General features: G+C 39.3%; 1 protein-coding gene across 5 annotated transcripts in view; it reads right to left on the bottom strand.

Moving 5' to 3' along the window:
* Positions 1–16,589, bottom strand: part of LOC105688075 (E3 ubiquitin-protein ligase MYCBP2) — a 127,918-nt gene that overhangs the window by 34,727 nt on the left and 76,602 nt on the right. The window lies entirely within an intron of this gene.

The raw sequence follows: 16,589 nt of genomic DNA, 5'->3' as shown, positions 1-16,589 counted from the left end.
TTTTATGTACACTGCAGTCAATCGCGTTGGTCGTAACGTCGCGTTATCGCGGAGCATAGACCCCTCTGTATGCCTCGTGAAACGAGAGATAACGAATGAAGACCGGCCCCCGTCCGTCGTCTTCCTTCTTATTGTTATAATTTCAGTTTCATTTCATTCTTTCCCCGTCTTATTACCTCCCTTTTTTGTCATCCGTTTTGTTTTTTTTTTCTTTCTTTTTTCTTTTTTACCCATTTTGTGGGAGGTGTAATAATCGCTGGATTAACTCACTTCGTTACTTCTTATTACAGTGTAACATCCGATTTTTAACTTCGTGTCCCCCGTGCGCACTTGTATACGTGTACATCTTTGAATGAAAAAAGTGAAGAGTATATGTGAGTGGTGTATGTGCCGAAGCAAACAGGATGTTCGTCAGTCTTCTTCGTCTCATCTTTTTGTTTCTTTATACTATATGTGTATACCGTAATTTCTTTCCCATTTATACGAACTCCCTTCCATCTCGAGCCGACGTACACTTCTCTCTCGATCTCATTGTATAATACGTGGACCGTTGATAAAACGGATGTAAAATTTTCAGTGATTAAAATATCCGAGAATATGATGAAAATCTTTTTTTCAGTTATCTCGCGAAGAGTCTCCACCGTACGAAAAAAAAAACAGGGAGCGGAATCGTCGGATTAGTAAACGATGTAATTTCTTCTTTTCTTTTTTTTTTTCAATTTATTTCAGGGCTTGTCGCGCTAAAGGGATGAAACGTGAAATGAGAGTAAAAAAAAAGAAAAAATAATACGCCGGCTGTTTGTAGCGCCGGAGGTAGTAGGTACCGATAATAAATCGGTCTCGACTCCCTGACTCCGGGTTCACAATTTTATCTTTTCAATTTACGAGATTCTAATCTCTAACGAGAATGCTTGGATAATGGGAACCCGAGACAGTCGAGTTTCGCTGCTGCTGCTGCCGCTGCTGCTGCCGAGGTTGGATTACATATTTGCTTTCAACGTACATCGTTTAATTACTACGTGAGCATTACGTCATGACACACGTGTGTATAGGTGTATTTAACGGGAGGGATTTGTTCCGTAGAAACGTTGAAGAATCAGAGACATGCGTAGGTACGATTTACGAAAGGTCGGAGAAGAAGAAAAAAAAAATGAGAGACGGAGAAGATTCCCGCGCGGTTTTTTTCGGTCGAAGCCGATAAGGGGGATGGATGGAAGTCCATCGCGTTTCGATAAAAGCACGACGAATGTAACGCGGTTCCAATCGGGACGGACCGCAGACGGCGTATCGCTTTTTGACCCGTTCCTACTGTTTTTGACGCTCGTAGCCAGTAGAATAAACTTCTGGAGTCTGGATCTCCATTCAACGCTAAATATACCTTATGGTATTTATAGAGAGAGAGTTGAAAAGTTTAGCCGCGTCTACGCCCGCGCGAGCACACGACCGACTCGCGACTTCTACATAATAATACCAACGGTCGTCGTTTCAACCCTCTGATAGCGACGGCGGAAAAACAATAAAAAAAAAATGTAAGGTGCTGATAAAAAGTCCGATGAATTTCCCGACGATCGAATCGCGAGGATTTTTCTTTTTATCACCTCCTCAAAGTTTTGAATTATTATCGTCTTCCGAATTCTTCATCCGGTTAAGACCGATACGTACCTGCGACCTAACTCGCCATTTATTATGCGAGTCACGATGAAATAAGGATACAATTAATTTCTTTCATCGTCTCGCCCATATAACTCTTCGCACGTGTCATCCGCTGATCACCTTTTATACCTGAAGTATCGTGGGAAGAAGGAGAGATTCGGAAAATAGGTATAACGATCATCTTAGTTTTTTCTACGCTTCTTCTCATCTCGACCCCCGGAGAAATCATCGGATTAATCGCAGGCCGCGTTATCCTTATTAGGATTTAAGGTAGTTGATTATCCAATTGTTTAACGTTATCGAAAATCTATTGAAAAATCTTTAGGGGAATATGTTCCAGTAAAATCCTCCTGCGATTGAGAGAGAGAAAAATGGAGAGAGAGAGAGAGAGAGAGAGAAGAATTTTGAGGGCGGATTTTTCTCACGCGTTTATTTCTGCATCCCGTTTAGGTAGCGCGCATAGTGCAACAGCATGCGGTTAGAGTCGGGGGTTGGGTGGGTTTGTCGAGAAGTTTAAACTATTCAAGGATATTCGAAGGGATTTTTATGCGGGTTCCGGTGCGTTGGGTTCCCTCGAAGAATTCCGAAGCACCGTTTGCCATAATAGTTTATATACAATTCGAACCGGGGAAGAAATACCTCGTACCCCTCGTACGAAAAAACGGTGTATAATTACTTCCTCTACCGCCCCGAAAAATATCCAGCGGATGAAATACGCTCGAAAATGAGGTATCGAAGATCACCGTGGAATTTATTTTCGAATAATACTAATAGTCGGGAAATATTCTAGGAGCTTGAAAAACACTTGAAATTCCAGATCTCATTTCATCAACTACTCGCGCAGGTCCGATTGAAAGAATTTTCTCACAATGCAATCTCCATGCTAATCCCTGTCTAAATAACTCGAACTCGATCCCCGAGGATAGAATATAGAGTCTGAAGGCGCGCCGTAAAATATGAATGAGAAAAAAAAAATCAAAGGATTGTGATACGAGAGATTTGAGATTAGAATATTTTCTATAACGGATCTGCACTTCAACTTCGTTCCGATACTGTTGACACCTTGATAAAGATTGAAAGAAAAAAAAAATGATTTTTGACAGATTGAAGTGGTTCTTCTCGTTACTCGCGAAGAACTATAGGTAACGTGATATAGAATGGCTGTTAACGAGACGTGTCATTTTTCAAAGTCCTTCACACCGTTCATCGCACGAAGTTCGTCGAGTTATTCCTCAGGTCAGCGTGAGTCATAGAAAATTCTTTGGGGTAGGTTCTGGACGACTATTTCATGAATAGCTTCAACAGAATCACATTGAGCTATCAAAGAGACTAAAAATGACCTCATTGCGTTAATATAACGGTGATGACGTTAATCGGTGCAAATCGTTCAGAGTCAAACGAACAATTCAATTATTTTCAATTCGTCGCAGGTTCTTGGTATCCATACGGGGGCTATTAGAAGGAGATGTGTAATGCATAGCGGCAGGTACAGAATTTTCGACGGCTCTCAATCCGAACTATTCGAGGTTCACCGCGTGCAGGCGTGATAGTGACGACCATAAATCAGAGAGCGGAGCTGATCACGTGATTAATATACCTTCGGGACGTAAGGGAAAATGGGTAATCGGAGGAGCCGGTCGAGGAAAGGGGATAGAAAGGATGAGGGGTTGGCGTATCTTACATCCCGCTAACGTCAGGCATCGGGAACTATACATATAATCGACGTTATATCACCCTACTTTGGATCAAACTTACACGTTACGCATACATAACACGTAATGTGCACACAGGGAATAGGGTGTACGCGATGCACACGCATTCAACTGCAAATAACCGCCTTCGTCGTCGTCGTCGTCGAGCTAATAAATTAGTGGAAGCGATGACATCAGACCAACGGAAGCGATCTTTCGAGCTTACGTCGTGAGAGTCCCGAGTACTTGGCTAGTTGGAAATTTCATACGGTCATAATAAATTGATGACGATCAGCGCCCTGTAATCGTCTGGCCTGTGTAACTGACCTAATTAAAAACTACACCATCGATTGAACGTAGAAGGAGAAAAAAAGCGTTTCATTTGGAGCGTCGGAGCGCAGGATAAAATTTTTTTCTTTCATTCTTTGTCCGAATGATTCTGATCACGGTCTTCCCCACTCGTTCAATTTTCTCTCAATTCGAATGAATCTTCAACGCATTTATTGCCGAGTTGACGATTACCATTGAGACAAAAAAAAAAAAAAAAATTCCAAGTATAAAATAAAATGATTTCTTTTCGAATTTTTTGATTCGAAATGCGAGTGAAATTTTTGTCGATAAGTTTATAGTTTACCCGCATCCCAGCGCTATCTGTGTAAGAAAAAGCTCGACTTTTCCGGAGCTTTTAATACGGCTGCTAGGTGGCAGCGCTTTACTGTAACGCGCCTGCTCTTAGGGGTTGAACGAGGGTGGTTTTAATTTATTTTCTCCGTCTCTTCTTTTCCTAGGACGACTCCAAATGAAATATAAACATCGTTAACTACGGGGGGCGAGACTTCGCGATGCGGGGCGGGGCAGGAGGGATGAAATTGGTGCGGGGGTGTAGTACAGATAAGCGAAGGGAATCGGATGGGCAATTATAACGCTCAACGATTCCTCCGAATTCACTCGGTGTATCACCCTTGGTTGTTCAATGTTTTCGTTAAATTATCTCGAATTTGAACGCCTAATACGCCGCCTAATTATTCCGCGAAATTATTATATATACCCTCAGACTACCACCGAATAATTATAGATTTTAAAACAAATTATCGGTCTAGACTAACCCGTATCAATGTATGCAAATTGTTTTTTGATGCTCGAAACGGAAAATACGGAATAGGAGAAGAGAAAAAAAAAAAAAAAGGAAATTGAAAAACGCTTTCCAATTTCATTACCTTTGATCGGTTTATTCAAATGTACAAAAAATTAAAGCGCGTTTGTAGTCGATTTTAATTCGGCGCAAGATTGCATTTGATATTTTACGGTTCGATGAATTTTATCATCATCTATGGTGTACGCTGGTAATCATTAATTGGCGTTTGAACATTCGAGTTTCAAGGAAAATTAATTATCCATATTTGTAATCTGAACCGCTGTACGTACAACGCGGTTATATAATCGATTGGAATTATTTTTTGAAAAAATATCCGCAACACAGCGATGAAAATAAAATTACGCCGGATAACGAAGTTAAGTCCGACAATTCTGATGGAATTTTCCACTCTCGTAATATTGAAAAGAAAGAAAAAAAAAAAACGTAGGCAAGCCGATTGATGGATCGATGGATCGATCAGTTTCAATTGAACTTTGATGTCGCGTCGCGGAAACAATTGGGCAAAAAAAAAAGAAAATATAGTCCTCGCAAAAGTGTAAAGTGTTCGGGTTCCATTCTTCACGTCATTCGGAGCGATAAGAGGCGATTTCAGGAGCTTTTTCAACTTTCATTCCGAACTGCGAGAGAGAACGGATGGAAAAAACGAAAAAAAAAGGAGAGAAAGAAAGAAAGACAATTCATAAAGAGAAATATATATAATAATATAAGGTAGATTTTAGCTCCGAAACTAGTAATATAACCGAGCTCCGCGCGCTACCTAGCTGATATTTTCAACTTACAAAAGCGAACGCGGTCACGGTTTAATTTATCGCGAAAGGTTTTTGTCTTTGAATATGTACTACATGTACCTACGTACGTAACGCATATATATACGTCATCGCGGTGTACAATAATTCCTTGATACAGAACTGTAGCGGCGCGATGAATCGCAAAAAAAAGGGGGAAAAAAAAAAAAGGAGAAACGAGAAATAATTGAACTTGCTACGTATACGACGTTGTATCATCTGTACAGCGATGCGGCGGGCGTATAATATTCGAGGAATATTTGTTAAAAAATCACGTACAGCGGGGGCGAGGGGGGGTAGGTATTACCCAGGATCGCAATAGCGAATATTGTATGACTGTTGATTGCGATCTCGGAATGAATGGTACATATATATATGTACAATTGTATACTTATACGTACGTTATACGTAAAAGCCTCACCCGTATTCTCAGGCCTTCCGGCGCTCTTTGGACGCGCGCGACTTGCGAGAATATTTCGCTCCGCATCGCCGTACGTACGATATATCCCTTCACCCATACGAGTGCGCATTTTACGCACACACACTCGCCAACCGAGAAATGAACTCGCTGTACGAGAACTGCTACGGACTTTCAAGTTTATACTTATAATATACAGAGTGGGTCACTTCGAGTGTCGAAAACAGAAGGGACTCGATAGGCGCGAGGTCTCACCGATTCGGCCGATTGAAAACTAGAATAATTCGGACGAACGAAATTGATAGAAAAATATGAAATACCATTTTTTGGTACAGGCGAGTCCTCGCGCCTATCGACTGCCTCCTATTTTCGACGCTCGGATCGACCCACCCTGTATAAACCGGCGTGTAACATAAACCGGAATAATTACGAGTACGTGCGTAACGGGCCCTATTACTTATTGCACCGGCGGTGCCTCGAGGGGTGAAGTTCCTGATTTGACCCCCGTTTTTGTTTTTCATTTTATTTTTTCCACCATTTTTCTTTTTACGTTTCTGCGTCCACGTACGCGTACACGTTACGGACGTGGACTCGTAATATTTATTCACCTTATATACGCATTCGGAGAAGCGAGGAACTCGATAAAATTGCGGTCACAATATACGGCGTGTGCCTCGGAATTAAATATGCTTGAAAAGGAAGAAGAGACATATTTTTTTTCTCTACTTTTTATTCCGTAGAGTCCTACTTTGCGCAACAAGTGCGGGATAGAAAAAAAGTGAGTAATACCATCGGGAGTATCACAATGAACAAAGATGATTCATTAAACCTTCGAAGTTTCATCGACCGTTGAAGAATTAAATTTGCGATAAGATAAGACAATTATCACGTATGCGTATAAGTTTGACGAGGTCTTAAAATTGAGATGCTGAAAACAAAAAAAATCGATAACGAACTTGAAAAGAATAAACCGAAGGGTTACGTGTAATGGAAGGGGGGATAATGGAATGAGCTTTTTAATTACGCCCGGAATAAGGTGATGGGGAAATTTCGTTAGAAGTGACAAAGACGTCGCAATTTTTCTTACTTCAATCTCATCGATCAAGCGTCAACTTAATTTTTAGGTAAATTGAGGCAAAGGTGACTGTAAGGAATTGAGAATTGAATCGAATCGTAAAAACGATCTTCGGCAGCAGCTGCTTTTTGCACAATTGGCGCAATAACGGAAGTCGTCGGATATCGCGGAATAAGTACGTTCGCGAACTGAAATAATAGGCGAGCTTACACACATAATCGCCTACTTTTCGCCGGTTGTATTTTTTATTTGAGAATCGGGTGTATTATTAAAAGCGCGAAATATACGCGAACTCGTATCGCACACACTCGCAGTACGAAACGCGCGCTAAACACTCCCATAGTTCGCACGCGAACACGAGTCTTAAAAAGACCGCACGCGAACCAGAGAACGAAACAATTCTACCCTCCGATTTTTTGCTTTCTTTTTATTTTTTTTCTCTCTCTCTACGCTTTCCTTACATTTCAAACTCAACGCAATTATAGTTTTCTTTCTTCGATCTTCATCGCCACGTCAATTCTATATTTAATTTCTCATACATAACTTATCGTACGATTCGGGAAGCTCGGCGAGCCACGAATCCAGATTTCTTTTCGCGACGCGTGTCTAGAAGCGAACGGAGAAAAAAAAATTCTAATCAAATCGAAGAATGTCAAAGAAAATTACCGAATTTCGGACATTCTACTTGTTCTACGATCGAAGGTGAAACCGATGAAAAAATGAAGCCTCGAGTCGGAAGCTCCCGAATTATAAAATAAGATAAAGCGGTGCTGAATATATTTTGTGCACGTTTTTCACAACCGTGTTCATAGCCCGTGAAACGGGAAAAAATTTATCGATGCAAAAACCGACGCGCCTGTGCTCGAAAAATTAGAATCATGGGCAGCTGACGTTGCTGGTCGAAGATAAAAAAAAAAGTGACGAAAAAAATGGCCGCGGAAATGCATTTTTTTTTTTTCTTTTTCCCTGTCTGGTGGATTAAAACTATTTTCAGTTTATATCGACGGAATATCTACATGTATACGCAATATTTTTCGCTTCCATACCCTTTTATTTCATTTTTCTTTTTGTACAACTCGGTTTTTTTTTTTTCACATTCGTGATTTGCTACTACATTCATAAATATAATACGTTTGGTACACCCGCACTGCACGGATCCGCAGTAGCAAGAGGACCCTTTGAGACCCGCGAGGGCTTCAATTATTTTCATATATATGTATATATATATAGAGAGGAGGAACGGGAGTTATTCGAACGTTCCGAATAAACGGGAAACCGAACTCCGCTCGTAAACTCGTTTCGCGAATCGAAGCTGAATTTTTGATCGTGACCCAGCTCCACCAGATGGTCGATTAATCAAGTCCTGCAGCGGCGGTAGCACAAGCGGGAAAACGAACGACGCGGTCGGTTGTTACTCGGAAAGAGCGAATCGTGGATATCCTCGAGGAATCACAAGCAAGCGATCCCATTCGATTCACGCAACGATATCGAATCAGAAGATTCACCTCGGAATTATCGTTGAAAATTTTGTAGCCTAATTTTTAATCGACGAATGAATTAACACCGAAAAATCGACGTGGGCGATGAGATGCGTTTTAGTGAGTCGAATTAAAATTATTACGCGTGTAGAGAATTTATTTATGCCCTACCCGCGGAATGGCTGAGGGGGAGTTCGCGAAACAAAACAGTCCGAGCTTATGCTGGATAGGTAAAGTAAAGCTGTAATAGCACCATGAGATATAGGAAACTACTACTACCACTAGCTCGCTGTTCTGGTTTATGAAGCAGTTATGGAAATTGAATCGAATAAGCCATTCGCAACGTAATTTACACCCAAGCGACTTTAAGTCGATGCATATATATACAGGATTCCGCAGCGCCGTCGTTGTACGCGATTTATTTCGTAGTCGAAGCATAATTTTCATTGTTCTTGATTTTTTTTTATTTATTATGTTTTTTTTTTCAGAGTTTTATTTTTCGCTATTCTTCGCTCCGTCGACCGTGCGGCACCGTTTTGCGTGTCGAGTGATTCTCCGTGTTTTGCAAACGTTCGTTGAAAATTTCTACAAATCGGCCAATCGTTTAATCCGTTTTCGTTTAATCATTCGCGATCGATCGAACGAGAAAATTGCACCGAAATTATATCTCGCACTAAACACGCCACGCTGATTTGTTGTAACTATTATTTGTTATTTTTTTTCTTTTTTTCTCATTCGAACTAAATCCAATTTATATTTAAAAACAGTGAACATGTGCGTACACGGGTGTGGGCGAAACGTAGTCAAATCTTGTTAGCGGACAGGCCGGCAGATGAAACAGAAAAAAGGGAGGATGAAAAGAGCCGCGCGAGGGAAGGACGGTGTAGTGGAAGAAAAAAAAAGAAAAAAAAAAGTTAAATCGAATTTCAAATCGTCACAGTTCATGAATTAATTACACTTTTGTAACACAATTTGTCGACGAACGCCGGATAACAAAAGGACGTCAAAGTGCGTCGTCAATTTCCATCAAATTACAGGTTTTACATACGCGCGTACAATGCAAAGTATACCTATACCCGAACACGTACGCGTATTAATACGTACACGTATTCGGTAAATTTATCCAACTCTCGAGGTGTGCGGGCGAATCAAATTTCACGCACACAACTCATCGGCTGTTACTACTTTGGAGATTCTCTCTGAAAATTTCAAACTCGCGCTAATATTTCGGTAAACACACGTTCGCGAATACACGTTGACGAAATCCCCGTCGAATTTATAACAGTGGATCGGATAGGAATTTTAATTTTGAATGACAAAAAGGAAATAGGGATGGTGCGCGAAAATAGTGTAGAACTTGCGTGGAACAGACGCGCTTTTCCGTTCCTGGGTAAACATGAGCGAGGAAAGGCAGACGATGACAAGGAAGGGTCAGGAAATTATACGAGGATAGTTTGGATGGAATCCGACAATTATATACCTGCTGGAAAATAACATTTTCCATTTCTCTGGTTGGAAGCGGGAAAATAGGGGTAGTTCAACTTTGACAATTAAGTCGGGGAGTAGGTTTGCTTTTACCGGGACATGCAGCAGGTAAGACTCGAAGGGTTTTACGGAGAAAATTAACGCCATCGGTGAAAAGCTCGTCCTTTTGGAATATCCCCGCCGTTGATGACGAAATAATTGTAAAGTTATTTACCGCTACCTAGACGCGACAGTGATACGCCGAGAAAAGGATCCGGAGACAATTAAAAATTCTTCTTTCTCTACCCGCTTCTTTTCAAATAGTTCACTTCGCGGGAAACTAGAAATTCTTAACGGTTGAACAAACAAGTCCGTCGAAAGAATATTTATACGGTCGTTTCCAGTCAGCTACAAGATGCGCCGGCGCTGGTGGTAGCGGTTATGAAAATAAGGGTGGTTAAATATCGTGCGAACCCGGTAGGAGAGTAAATACATCATTAAAACAGGAACACATATCTCGTTATACACGAGAAGTTATATTCGCACAATTATTTTATCGTCTCAAATTTCTTAAGAAAAAAGAATTCATCCGCGTTTGTATCCGACAACGCGTTACCACCGTGTCCCTGCCTTTCTCCTCTTTTTCATTTTTTCTTACCACCTTCATTTACATTATCCACAAATGCCTGTTAAATTGCACCAAGCTTTTTCTTGGCGAAGATGTATTCATAGCGTTATGAATAATATCCAACAATTTACCTAGAAAATTGCGTAACAAGTAGAGAAAAAAAGGTAAATCAGGTCGCACGTTCCGTTACACGTAACCGTATTAACTTTAATTTTCGTTGAGGGAAAAAAATCTATGTACCCGTACAGCTTGTTGTTTCACATCGAAAATATACCTCGTATGAAAAGCGCGTTGTTCATAGGCGAGGGGAGCTCGGGAAAGTCGATAAAATTTATGCGATAATCCGAGCAAAATTTTAACGGAACAACAAAAGCTCGGATAGATCGGAGCACTTCATCAAGATTTCCTCGATCGAGGAGTGATTCGATTTTCCGCCCACTCCCAATCAAAAAGCACAACGGGGTAAATATGATTCGATGAAAGTTCGATCGATTGTTCAACTGTTGAGCGATTACCCCAGTCAATTCGAGCGCAGAAATTACATCGAATTATTCGTTCATTATGCCCGAATGAGAAGTTTGCTTTGCCGAGGAATAACGGGTGGGAAAAAAGTGAAAAAAAAAGAAAGGAATAAAAAAAAGAGAGAAATCGCATCCGGTGTTGGGAGGAAAGTCCTCGTCGTGACTTGAGGGCTACTTTTCCTCTATGAAATAAGGGATGGGCGTGGAGCTTTCGTTCTACCGCTTTATACTTAACGCGATATACAAAAAGTAAACTAGGTGTTGTAAATATATATACCGTTGCTTTTCATACACCGTACGTGTATTATATGTGCTTTACTTTTATACTTGCGATCTAAATAACACGACGGGGTAGAAAGGTGCAGAGTTATTTGCATAAATATTGTATCACGTGCTCATTATAAAACTTCATGTACACGACCTACGATACGGAACTTGAAATTTACACTTTATCAGTTAATTTTTATTTCATGCTTTTTTTTTTTTTTATTTTGTTAATAATGAAAAATTGAATCGAAAATTTTTAAATTAAATTTGCCTCGTCTAACGTTGAGTCGAGATGATAAAAAAAAATGGATGCAAATAAATACGAGCATTGGCGTTATCTAATTACAAGAAAAGAAAAAAAAAAATGTTAAGAACGAGTTTCCTTCCAACTCCTGATATTATGGAATAAGTGTATATATGAACCGTGGATGTTGGATTAACAATTATCAATCAGTGTAATTAAAGTGTGCGAATTAAGGAGCATTACAATCAGTGCGCGATCTCTCGGACGGGGAGAAAAGTGAAAATGAGTATCAGAATCTGAATCAGAATCTGAATTAGACTCTGAATCAGAATCAGAATTGAAATTAAAATCGGCGTGATAATGTAGATTATACACGAGGTTATACATCCATTTATGAAAACTAAGGACTAATTTTTCACTACGCTAATTACGAGATCCGATGGAGGGCAAAAAGAAACGTCGAAAACTTTTTCGATCGCTGTGTCCTGCAAATGAAAAATGACATTTCTTTAAACTTTGGTCATCGCTGGGTAGAAAATGCTTTACTTATTTTCTGATCCCCTCGATTAAAGAGTACGTTTATCTAGCCACCCTACATACCTAGTATCAGCTGTCTCGGTTTTCTTCGACAATTGACATATAATTATATCTGAGAGAGCGTTCTTATTACACGGAAGAGGGGGCACACTGTGCGCTTCGTCAGCAGCTTCCTTTTCCTCCCTTTTCCCTTTTCTTTTTCACTTTTTCACTTTTTTTTTCATACATACTCTCCGAAGCACGGAAGGAAGGAAAAGAAAAAAAGGGAAGACGGAATAAGAAGAGCTGCTGGTGATTCTTATTCTCATGCAAAATCGTCGCGACGCTATACGTACACTTTTATGAAATGGTTGTATAAATATACTGCGCGTTTCCGCACGCGAAGATTGGTCTTACGTTTATATACATATTATAAATATAGAAAAAAAACAGACACCTGAAATGAAAATTATCTCTCGGACCGAGCAAATACCGAGAGCAAGAATGAAAGGAAAAAAGAAAATAGAATCGAAACTGGAAAGAAGTATATTGAAGGGGAATAAAATTAAATGTATGTGGGAGTGCAAAGAAACGAGTGAGTTTGTGAGAGAGCGAGAAAAAAATGGTAACTGAAAAAATATACATCGCCGGCTTTTCAATGAATTCTAATGGACAAAAGGGCGAACGCGAAATGAAAATGGTACCTAATTACAATACGAAAATTACGCGGGGGGTGCAGATTCAGCCGTGTGCCGCGCTGCGACCACAGCGGGTGTGAAAATACGCTGACGCGTTTCGTCGCCTCGTCGACGTAAAGAAGGCCGATTTTCCAGTAAATCTCTGCAGAGGAGGTGTACGCGATGTACAGGTATATAGGGTCGGAAATTATTCGCGATATGGTACGGTGAGAAAGTGTATAGTACCGTGATTATTTTGTATAATGAAGTATACGTGCAGCTTATTCGCGTCGTCTGCGAGACGACGCTACAATATCGTTGTTGATAGCTTTTGTTGAAGCAACAATGAATGTCCATGAAAAAGATGAAAAACAGAATTGTTCCTCCGTTAACTTGATCAATCTAAAAATTTATCCATCTACAAAATTGACCGAGTTATCGCCATTTTATTTTATTTTTTTCACCATAAATTTGAGGATATCTCTGCGTCCAAATATTCGAATTTCTCAATTCACCAGCGAACCCGAGCTTTGCTTGAGTCAGCGCAGCGAGCAGCGTAGCGTTTTGTTGTGAGACGTCACCTTGGGAGCTGAGCAGAGGTGACGCCCCACAACAAGACCCCTCGCTCGTGGCTACCTGACTCCAGCTAAACTCGGACTCGCTGGTGAATTGAGAAATTCGAATATTTCGACCTATGCATGGATTGAGACGAGTCAAAGTGGGTCTACGATTAAACCAACCGATATTTCTTAATTTTTCTGCTCCCAACAGCGAATAATTGATGATTACTGGATCGATTGCATGAGTAGATGATTTCAGCTTTCAGATTAGGATTCCTGAGCTGACTATACGTGAGATTACCCTTGAGGAGCCAAAAAAAAATCGATTTTTAAGCAAAAAAAATTGATTTTTGAGCAAACAAAAAATCGATTTTTAGGCAAAAAATAAATAATGTTTTTAATTTGATCTAATACCATTTTCTGACGTATTTTGACCTCAGGAATCCAAATCTGAAAGAAAAATCGACCTATCTCTAAAATTGACCGAGTTATCGCCAATTTTCAGCTTTTTGGGGTCAAAAATAAAAAATTGATTTTTTGATCTATATTTATGTAAATTGAGCTCAGGATTACGAATCTGAAAGAAAAATTGATTCATCTTCAAAATTTATCGAGTTATCACCATTTTTAGGCATTTTTTGGCATAAATTTGACGATATCTCGAAGGGAAAAAATCGTAGCTCAATTTGGACAACGGATTCGTGTTTCTGAGGTCAAAATACGTAAGAAAAGTGCCATACGATCAATTTAAAAAAATAAAAAATTTTGGTCAAAATTTGAAAAAATCGTAAGGGGTACCCCTTGGAAAAATCTCAAATTTTGACCAAAAATTTTTATTTTTTAAAATCGATCGTATGGCACTTTTCTTACGTATTTTGACCTCAGGAACACGAATCCGTTGTCCAAAATGAGCTACGATTTTTTCCCTCCGAGATATCCTCGAATTTATGCCAAAAAATGCGATAATTCGGCGATAACTCGATTATTTTTGCAGATAGATCAATTTTTCTTCCAGATTCGGATTCCTGAGCTCAAATTACATTAATATAGACTAAAAAATCAATTTTTTTTTTTCGACCCCAAAAAGCTGAAAATTAGCGATAACTCGGTCAATTGTACAGATAGGTCAATTTTTCTTTCAGATTCGGATTCCTGAGGTAAAAATACGTAAGAATATCCCCCTAAATCCGTTAGAAAAAAAAGTTGATTTCATACCTCAAAATCGGTTCATTACCTTCGAAAAATATCAAATTATAACGCCACAGCGAAATGCGGTACCCGCGAAACGAAAGTATGGGAAAATATTACATCCGGACCCATCGGAAATCGTAAGGTTCAAGCTTTCGTTTGGTTCGAATTCGATTAACCTGGGTATACTTTTCAAAAAGTTATGAGCGTTTGAAAATTGACCACGTCCGCTCGGAAGTCAGGGTGTTGCTCTAATTTTTTTGAAGAGTGTGTATATGAAAAATAGCTATGTTACATAGCAGTGAGTAAAACTGCCTTCACCGCTGCACGGCAGAAGCTTCCTCCAGTTGCAGTATAATAGGAACTCGAAGAATAGAGTATAATTGCAAAGATCTGTATATATGTACATACTTTTACAAAATATGCCCGTTTATATTACCCACACACTGCATTACCTCGCAACTTTTCTACGACGCTTTGAATTTTCTCGAGGATTTTCTTCGTGTACCACACGTAAAGCAAAATATATGAAGTACAATTTATATGTTATACATATATTCTATAGACGCGGTGTTTTATGCTTGGAAAAAAAATATACGAGCTACACGAAAAGTTTCTTCGTATCCGCGTTACCAACGTATTATAAAACGCAAAATTTTCGTACCGTCCGACCGTATCCCAACCCCCATTTTCTCTGCGACGAATATGATACACACTAAATTCGATTTGATTGAAATATTTTTTATACCGAGTTAATCAATCGATTGGGGAGCTAATTTCTCGAAGCGTGAAGAGATGGGTAGACACATAAATGATGCTGATTGTGAGTTAAATTCATCACTTCATTTGAACGACGAGTGCAGCGAATGATATTATTTCTCTAAGATAAAAATGATAGAATAAAATAAACGTAACGAAGAAGAAATATGTCCGCGCTGCGCTTCCATCTCGTCTCTTCTTTGAACGATTTCAAGTACAATATAATTTATCTTTAACGATATTTAAAAATTTCCCTGCAGAGGTAATATAATAAAAATTCAAAAGGTATGGGTAATAAAACGGAAACACTGTTGGAATTCTCTCGTCTTTACCTAGCTGCACATTTTATGTGGAACAAGTACCGCTATAACATAATTGAAAAAGGTTTCGCTTCGCTAGTTTCAAGGCGAAGTATACTGAAACTTTCTGTTTCAAGTGTTCAAAACACGGATACAATAGGTTGGAGAATACACGTACATAAAATAAGTGGTATGCGTGGTAGGAAAGAATTTAAACAAGCGCAATTAGCGACTCCGGTACACAAAACGCTACGAAAATCAAAAAAAAAAAACTAAAAAAAATCAAGTACACATGTCTGCAGCATACGAATATCGTTGATAAATAACTGTGCTCATTACCGCGTTCGTTAATCTTTAAGTTTTCGATTAATAAAAATTTGTCGGTGGAAGCGAATTCGAAGCAGTTGCATCGAGATTTGACGAGACGAGGGTATTATAAAGCCGCGTCGAATTTCAGTCGGGGTTGTTGAATTCCGATTGTTTTTGTTGTTCGGCTGGTACAAGTTCTTTGGTTAATTTGAGTTGAATCGAGTACCGAGCAGATCTTGAGAGCGGGAACACTTAATTACCATATAATGGAAATTAAACTTCGACCGAGTTACTCGCGGATGGAAATTAAATCCCTGTACGTATTACATTACACCCGCGATGCAGTGTAGGAGGTAGTAGCTGTACACGTAAGCGCGTGCAACTTGGAGAAATTATTCTCGCATTTAAATTAGTAAGATTATATATAAAAAAGATCTCTCCGTTGAAGAAAAACGAGGAAAATCTTTCGAACGAAATAAAAAGTGTTTCAAAGAGTTTCAATCTTTTTTCCCCCGAGTATCGCGGGGTACACGTGGTTATAAAGAACATTGGAATAAAAAAAACTTTTTTCCGTAAAAGAAAAACCTCTTCGCGGCTTCAGACGATTATAACGTAACCCATAATAGAGACAAACGTGTAAAATGTACAAAAGTTTCTTCGCTAACGACAAACAGTTTTGTTTTCTTTTTTTTATTTTTCATTTCATTTTTATACACTTCATGCAACGTGATATTATAGCACAGAAACATCCCTGAAATAGTCATCAAAGTATTGGTACGAGTGCGCGCGAAACAAAATGGAAAAAAAAAATAAAAGAAATGTAGAAAAAGTGAAAAGTGAAAGAGAAGAAAAAAAATCATGTACACATATTATACGCGTAGTTATAACACTTTGCAGTTGA

Source organism: Athalia rosae, chromosome 8 (genome assembly GCF_917208135.1).
Source record: "Athalia rosae chromosome 8, iyAthRosa1.1, whole genome shotgun sequence".
Taxonomy (NCBI): domain Eukaryota; kingdom Metazoa; phylum Arthropoda; class Insecta; order Hymenoptera; family Athaliidae; genus Athalia; species Athalia rosae.
The sequence above is the reverse complement of the archived record's forward strand: the minus strand, read 5'-3'. Positions and strand labels throughout refer to the sequence as shown.